The sequence below is a fragment of the Fukomys damarensis genome, unplaced genomic scaffold, assembly GCF_012274545.1.
Source record: "Fukomys damarensis isolate Sample0158 unplaced genomic scaffold, DMR_v1.0_HiC HiC_scaffold_8, whole genome shotgun sequence".
NCBI classification, from domain to species: Eukaryota; Metazoa; Chordata; class Mammalia; order Rodentia; family Bathyergidae; genus Fukomys; species Fukomys damarensis.
In genome coordinates, this window is record NW_022900920.1 from 15,391,431 (window position 1) to 15,400,249 (window position 8,819).

An 8,819-nucleotide genomic window follows, 5' to 3' on the forward strand; every position below is an offset into this window, starting at 1 on the left:
GAAGAAAGCCGGAGACACAACAAACATGGCGGTGGCGGCTGCAACGGTGACGAAGACGGCGGGAGCGGCGGCGACGACAGCGGCGTTGAACAAGGTGGTCGGGAATACTCGGTGCGGTTGTCAGGAGGTAAGTAGCAGGCTGCCGGCTCGGGCGGCAGTGCCACGGTTGAGCTGGGTGGATAGAAGGAGCAGGGGAAGGTGAGAACTGGGACTGCCGCGGCCGGCTGACCCCGCCCGAGCCTCGGACCCAGTGGAGGCTTGTGCACCACGGGTTAGTGGGCCCGGTAACGAGGTGAGACCTTCCAGATCCGAGTGCGGAGGGCGTTGGTTCTTGTGGCCGCCGGAGCCCGGGAGAGCGGCGCAGGTGGGTCGGCGCCGAGGGGCAGGCGCTTGGAGGCTCCGGGGTGGGAAGCCTGCCTGGGGCTCTGACAGGTGGCTGCAGGATGCTCTGCGGTTTGCATCTTCCTGGGGTCCTAGGGGCTGGGGGTCAACTCGGGCGCAGGTGTCCTAGGTTTTCCGAATCCTAGTGAGGATGTCACTCTGAATCCTAGTGAAGATGCTTCCTAATGCTGGTCCTGGGCTGCAGTTTGGGAGGACTTTTAAATCCTTCTTCCTTTTATTTCATGATCTTGGCAGGATCCACGTTTGCAGCATGTGCTCTCTAATTTTGGAAATATGTGAGGTTTCAGGAGGACAGTGCAGTAAGGAACAATTGAGGTTAATTCGAGGTTTAAGTCTCTGATAAAGTGTCTGGAGCGCGTGCAACCAAGCACCTGGTGAGTGCTTGAGTAACTGTAGTTCTGAAGTTAACTGATTATAGCTGCCAATTATCACCGTCGTCCATTTATTGACCCCTTAATATGCACATCAAAACGTGAAAGAGGAGTGACAAGCAGAAGGAGACATAAAAGCATTTTAGATTGGGAGATCTCAGGAAATTAAGTTTATAAGAAAAATAATTTAAAACAACTTTTTTAGCATCTAGACTAACAATTTTTAAATTCTGTTTAATTCTGTTTTATGTCATGTCTCTGAACAGAGATTAATACAGTATATTCTTGGAAGAGCCTTACTCTGAATTGAGGTGGTTGGTGTTCTTTTCTCCTATAGTCCAGAATGTCCTCAGAAAACTGTTCTGTACTGAGATAGAGGATAATGAAGATGGAGATCAAATGTTCCCTTGTTGGGTGTTTGATGTTTTAAAGAAAACCCTTTCCATGAAACTGTTTCCCAAATGCAGGGCTAATTCATTGATTTATGCATCTAAAGCTGTTCAGCAGTACTAAGCCTGGCCCTTTTAGAAAAATATACTGTGTCAAATGAATTCAGTATCTTAAATTTAGAGACACTTAGAACTGCCAAAAATAAAATTTTGAGAAATTGCTGGTGAAAAAACAATAGTCATTCAAGTGCACGTTATTCGTTGGTGATCCCGTTGAGTTCTGCTAAAGTGAGGCTGTTGCTTTGTTCTTTGCCAGCTTGGTCTTTTTTTTCAGGTAATGGAAATGGTAAGATCAGCACAAGTTGTTTTTATTTTTTTACACCTGTAGATACTAATAAGGTTTTGATTTGTGTTGTGTTTTTCTTTGCAGACTTTTCTGTGGCTTTTGAATTTTAGTTGAAATTCCCTCCATGGCCTTTTGGAGTCCCTTGCTGTGTCTCCAGAGAAAATTTCTCTTACTCTACATTTCATCAATGTTGGAGTGGCAAGAAAAAGGTGGAACTGATTTGGGGTGAAAAGGTTAGATTGTATAATTCTTTGGGATTTCTTCCAATGTGGTTTTATTTATGTTTTATTTTTATATTATGATTTTCTCATTTCTCAGCCTCATCACAGTGTCCCTTTTTGCCTTCAAAAAGTTTTTGACAGTTATGAAATCGGGAAATGTGTTCCAGTTATTTTTTGACGGTCCATGTTAACGGTAAACACACCAAGTCTCATTTATCAGCACTCCTTATAAGTACTCTTGGAGAGTAAATCTTTCAGTGAGCATAATTATTAGGCTATCTGACTTTGATATTAAACAGTAATCATTTTATGTGTATAGGCCTGCCTAATCTCCATATTAAATTACTGTATAAATAATTTGGTTTCTAAGTATTCTTCCTTATGGTTAGTAACCTTTAGACACTTTTCAAAAAATACTGGATGAATGAAGTATGCCCTACCATTCCCTAGTAATGTTGTTCGCAAAATTCTTCTATAGTTTGGAGGAAGTAGGTTAAAGAGCTCTTCTCTGATTCTTAGCTATTTCATATGGGTAGTTGTGATTGCCTTCTAATTCACATTTTGATATCTCTTTTAAATAGCTCCTGTTTAAGAGGTTCTGTGTGTGTGTGTGTGTGCATGCACGCGTGCATATATAAATGTAAATAGGTACATATATGTATATACACATATATTGATTTCTTATTTATAATATGAGACTAATGAAGAAAGATCAGAGGACTTCATATGAGTGACAGGAAAGCTGGAGAATAGCTTAAATTACTTGCTTGAAGGGAAAGAGATTTTCATGTTCTTTTGGGATATCAAAATTTAATTCTTAAATATCTTTTCCTCCTTTGGCTTAGTCAAAATGCTTTAGAAAAGTGTTTATTTTGAGCCCTAAATTTGAAAACCAGCCAAGTGTGGTGTTGCATGCCTGTAGTTGCACCACTCAGGAGACTGAGCCAGGAGAATCACTTCGAACTCGAGCTGCATAGCAAGATTCTGGGCTACATGGTGAGGCTGTCTCCAAAAAAAAAAGAAAATTAAAAAAATTGTTTTTTTTTTATGGTAAAAGCATTTGAGCCTTGAATATATTGGCATAAACATAATTTAGGTATATGTAGCCAGTTTTATATAGATGGGTATACATATACTTGAGGGAATTGCGTACTAGTCTCAGCTTAATTTTCTTTAATTTTTGTGATGCTGGGGATCAAATGCAGGGCTTCATATATGGTAGGCAAATGCTCTGTCCCTACATATCCCTAGCCCAATTTAGTTTAACTTTAATCAGAGTAATCACAGGAAGGGCTTGGGAATTTTGCTAAATCATAAGAAATGATAATGGTAAGAGTTGGGAATAATTATTTTCTTTGGTTAATATAATTAGATACCATTTTAGCCCTGGCTTTTATAACAGATTGCCATAGACTGGAAGGTTTAAACGAACATTTCTTTTTTTATAGTTCTGGGGCTAGGAAATTTAACCTCACTAGGTCCAGGATCTGGTGAGGGCCTGTTTCCTGGTTACATCCTGTTTGGCAGACAGCAGAGAAGAAGCTCTGTTTTCTTTTTATAAGGGCACTAATCCCATTCAGAGGGCTCTGCTCTTGCTCAACCCTCCCAGAGGCCCCACTTTCAAATGCCATCATGTTAAGGGTTAGGATTTCCTTTTCTTTCTTTTTTTGAGACAGGTCTCCCTACATAGTTCAGTCTAGCCTTGAACTCACTGTGTAGCATAGGGTGGCCTCAGACTTGCTGTGATCCTTCCACCTCAGCCTCCCAAATACTAGAATTATAAACATGCACCACTATGCTTGGCAGGGATTAGGATTTCAATACATGAATTTTAAGGGACACAAACAGTCTAGCAATATCAGGAAGAGTATACCTAAATCTGTATATCGGAGAATGTTTAAATATGCTTCTTTTTCTGATGACATTATTTTACACATGGAAATTTTGTGTAATTTTTTGGTTTAGAAGCTCCAAGGTTTTGTGTTCATGGCCAGTTGAAAAGATACCATTGAAACAAATTAGAGTTTTCTGATTTCATGAAGTATATAAGTTGTCCCTCATTATTCATGGAGGATTCATTCCAGGCCCCCTTGCAGATAGCAAAATCTGAGGATGCCAAATTCCTTCTACAAAATGGAATAACATTTTCATATAACCTATACAATCCTCCTATGTTGTCTGCATTTGAGGGGATATTTTTGTCTATTTCTTGAAAGGGGCTCTTGCTGTGTTGCCCAAGCTGATCTTAGATTCCTGGGCTCAAGCAATTCTGCCTCAGCCTCTGTAGTAGCTCAGACTACAAGTATGTGCCACCACACCTGATTCTTCTGTATTCTTTAAACTATCTCTAGATTATTTGTACTTACTGCACGTAAATAGTTGTTGTACTGTTTTACATATTCAGTCCAGATGTAGTTTTTTCAAATGTTTTCTATCTGCTCTTGCTTGAATCCTAGATGCCGCATTTATTTTATGTTTGCAAAGGATTTAAGATTATTAGTTCCTTAGCAGCATTAGTTAATTTGTGAAATTCTTACATTAAACTTTTAAGTTCTGAGACTGATGATTATAAAGCACAGGAAGAGGGTTTCGTTAGAAAAGTCTACATTTTCTTTTTATAACAGTACTTAAAAATACTGAGTTATGCTGGAGAAAGCTGGGTTTGAGCCAAACTCTCCACTTGGATTTATGCACCTTCCATTTGTGTGGGTCCGTTGCCCTGCTGAAATCTCTCCAAGTACTTCTCAGGACACCTAGCTATGCATGGCATAGGTAATACAGGATATGTAAGGTTGTAACCATATTGTATATGTGAAATTCTAATTTATGAAGAGCTTTCGTGTTTACAATGTTATCTTCCCTTATTTCATTGGAATCCTTTAAAAATTTTTTTAATCCATCATGCATAACTGAAAAGCAGCATACAATTTATGGCAGAGAACACAGTGAAATTTACAATGTGACAATGTGATAATAGCCAAGATTGTCAAAATATGTCAGCTATCCTCTGTAATTGGGTTCATTTATGTTTTTAAAGTTGAGATGCATGTATAAAAATATCATTTTCTTCTGCTTGCTTACTGACAGTCTTAGGTGTTTTTACTGCTTTGTCACATGTTATACTATAATGGTGTTACACTTTTTAATCAAGATTTGGTAAGGTTTATCTTGCTTCTTGAAGCTTAACAAAGTACTATCAGGGAACATTATCCGTTTTCTTAGAAACTGTGATGATAAATCACAATGTGAATACTAGGATTGTTGTGTGTATGCATGTGTGTGGCACTGAGGATTGAACCCACAGCCTTCACACTGAGCTATATTCCCAGCCTTTTGTTTTGTTTTGAGATAAAGTCTTGCTGAATTGACCAGGCTGGGCTCAAACTTGGAGTTCTTCTGCCTCAGCCTTCCAGAGTACTGCAGTTACAGGTTTGTGCTACCATACCCAACAGGGATTTTGTTCTTAGTTATACTTTATAATTAGAACACAGACAATTGATAGGGCCTTACAATTCTTTTTTTTTTTTTTTTTTTTTGGTACTGGGACCTTACACTTGCAAGGCAGGCCTTACACTTCTTAAAATTTTAAAAATGTTTTCCCAGATCTTATTATTTTTTTGTTTTGGTTCTGGGGATTGAACTCGGGATTTTGTGCTTGTGAGGCAGGTGGTAGAACCACTGAGCTAAATCCTTGACCCCCCCAGATCTTATTCTTGATCATCTTTTTCATTGGGGGTGAGTAGGTCATGTTTTCTAGCCAAAGGTCAAAAATTAAAGGACAAATAATCAGCAGAATCAATTATAGTCACAAAAAAAAGTAATATAATACCAGAGAATCCGTTCAAGTAAACATGGTAGGATAGGAAAAAACTGAAATATTCTTGTTCAAAAGGCAACAGTGATCCATGAAATTGAGAAAGCTGAGCGAGACTAAAGTAAGTGATTTAAAGAGATGACCTAAAAGTAAAATGAAAGATAAATTTGAGAAATTGCAGATGGAGTTAGGAAATTATAAATTGGGATATATGAATTAATGAAACTAAGATGGTTCCTGTTCATTTCATTGAATTAAAGAGCAAGTGGATGTTAATATATTCTTCAAACTGATGAACTTATAGAAAAAAATTTTAAGATAGGAATTTTTAATCCAAGGTATATTTTTTTGCTGCAACACTTATTGTAAAGATAGGATTGAGTGAAAGTTTACCATACACTGTACATGTTGTGAAATTTTGTGTATACTAAAGTTATAAAACTTAAAATAGCACTGCCAGGTATCACTATTTTTATTAGTACATGTTTGCAATACATAATAATTACATTTATCTTGGGGAGTTGAGATAGATATATAGATATATCTGTATATCACATCTCCATTTTTTTTACCCTCTATCCCTCCCTCCCTGCTTCTTGCAACTTTTCCGTTTGTGAAAGCTCTATTTCCATTTTTTCCCTTCAGTTTTTGCTTTTTCCCATCTGCTTTCCTTTTCCTCCCTCCCCTCTCCAACTCATTTCCCTTTCCATATGAAAAAGATTTCCCTACTTATTATTATCTTTTATTTTGCTCTTTATATTTTGGATTTTTCATATAAGAGGAACCATACAGTATTTTTAAGCTTGTGTGTCTGATTTATTTTACTTAATGTTATGGTCTCAAGGCCCACAAATGCCTCAAGTTGTTTAAGGCAGAGTAGTATTCCATTGAGTATAAATACCACATTTTCTTTATCCATTCATGTATTGCTGGGAATATAAACTGTTTCCATGATTTAACACTTACAAATTATGCTGCTATAAATATGGGTCATGTATCTCTGTAATATGATGTCTGTAACTTTTTTGGAAAAATTTCTAGAAGGGGAATAACTAAGTCAAATGGCATTTCTATGTTTTATTTTTTTGAGACTCTCCATACTGATTTCCATAGTGGTTGTACTACTACATATACAAGTTGTTACTACTGTCCTAGTCTTTAAAATAGGAAACTAAGGCTGAGATACGATCTCTTTCTGTTCAGATTCTAAATCTACTGAGTTTGATTGGATACCAAAATACTCTATTCATACACAGAATAGACTTTTGATAGCCTTGACTTTGTAGAAAACAGTGAAACAAGATAGTAATAATTTTTTTTTAAACTCCTGGAAGCTTCTGAGGAGAAAGGAACTACTCCCAAATGTTGCATTGAGAATTCAGTCACCTGTAGATTCTTATTTGGCTAAATGTATTTAGAATAAAGAACAGGTTAGATGTAAGAAAAGAAGAAAATAAGAAATGTGAAAATAAAATTATTTTGGGGCTAGTAAACATAAAATAAAATAAGAATTGTCTTTCATTAGTTCCTAAAGATATCATGGGTGTTCTTGTAAAGTATAATGATCCATAGTCTTGGCATAGTCAAAGGTTTGTATATTTCCAGTAGATTTCTAGTTAAGTCAAAGGGTAGAATTTTAATTCTTAAAGGATTGGTCAAGTTTTTGTAAACTGGGAAACGTGCTTTGGTGAAATCCCTTCATGCTTCAGCCCCACAGTTCTGCCACTTAAAATGTAAGCTAAATAGGACATATGTTTTAAAATGAAAAATAAAACCATAAACCTAAATTACTAAGATAATGACTTAGTAAAACTGAATGGGGACCAGGGTTTGGCTCAGTGGTTCCACTGCCTGCCTTGTAAGCACAAGGGCACAAGTTCAATCCCCCGTACAAAAAAAAAACAACAAAAACTCAATGGTGTATGGCTGCCAGGATAGACAGGCCAGTGGAACACAGTAGAGAATCCAGAAGTACAGCTACATGAATATAACACCTGATTTAGAAAGATGATAGTGGAGAAAGCCTGGTTAACTGTACATTGCTAAGACAACTGGATATCTTCTTGGAAAAAAATATGTTTTGACAATTACCTCATATCATACACAAAACTAAATTATGGACAAAATATGAAAGGTAAAAAATACTTAACTTTTTAGAAAGAACTATCAAAGGACATTTTCAAGAAGATAAAGACAAGGATTTGTTCAGTGGGACACTACCCTAAATGTAAAGAGGAAAATTGGTAAAATGGACTACATTAAAATTTATGTTTGTTAAAAGTTACCATTATGTGCCAGGGATTTAGCTCAGTGGTGCCACAACCTGCCTGCAAGTGTAAGGTCCTGACTTCGATCCCCAGTACCGGAAAAAATAAATAAATAAAATTACCATTATGTTGAAACCAGAGTGGAAGAAAGTACTTGAAATGCACATATCTAATAAAAGACTCATATTCATAATGTAAAGAATCTTACAGTCAGTGTGTGATGGCACATACTTGTAAGGCCAGTTTCCTGGGAGGCTGAGGCAGGAAGATTACAAGTTTGTCAGCCTGGGGAATTTAGCAAGACCTTGTCTCAAAACTTTAAAAAAGAGATAGGGATATATACCTCAGTGGTAGAGTGCCCCTGGGTTTGATCTCTAGTACTAGAAAGAAAACAAGAAAAGAAAAAAATTTTTTTTACATATTGGAAAAACTTCAGACAACCCAATGGAAAAAATTGAGCAAAACCTTTGGATGTTACTGAAAAGAAGTTATCTAAGTGGTTAATTAACATATTAAAAAGTATATAACTTCATTAATCTTTTTTGTTTGGTTGGTTTTTTTGGTTTTTTGAGACAGGGTCTCACTATGTAGTCCAGACTGACCTGGAACTCACTATGTAGCCCAGGCTGGTCTCAAATTCACATCAATCCTCCTGCCTCAGCCTCCCAAGTGCTGGGATTACAGGCATGGGCCACCATGCCCAGCTTTAACTTCATTAACCTTGAAGAATATAAACTTTTTTTTCCCCTGGTATGGGGGATGAAACTCAGGACCTTGTGCTTGCCAGACAGGAATGGCGTCACTGAGATATATCCCAGCCTTTGAAGAATGTAAACTAATCGGTGTGATACTGCCACACTCCCACCAGGATGGCTAAAACAAAAAGGTCAACAATAGCCTATTGTCTTGGGGTGCTGACAAGAGGATCTTCATGAGTTCAAGGCCAGTCTGAACTAATAGCAAGACCTTGTCTCACAAAACTAAAAAAAAAAAAAAAAAAAGTGGTCAG

At 37.2% G+C, this 8,819-nt stretch overlaps 1 protein-coding gene across 1 annotated transcript in view; it reads left to right on the forward strand.

The window, feature by feature from the left end:
- The first annotated feature begins 16 nt into the window (after nt 1–16).
- The window catches only part of Ikzf5 (IKAROS family zinc finger 5), a 15,895-nt gene continuing 7,092 nt past the window's right edge, over nt 17–8,819 (forward strand). The window contains exons 1-2 of the mRNA XM_010635263.3: nt 17–127; nt 1,593–1,741. The gene's annotated coding sequence lies outside the window, so the exon portion shown is untranslated. The remainder of the gene's footprint in view (nt 128–1,592; nt 1,742–8,819) is intronic.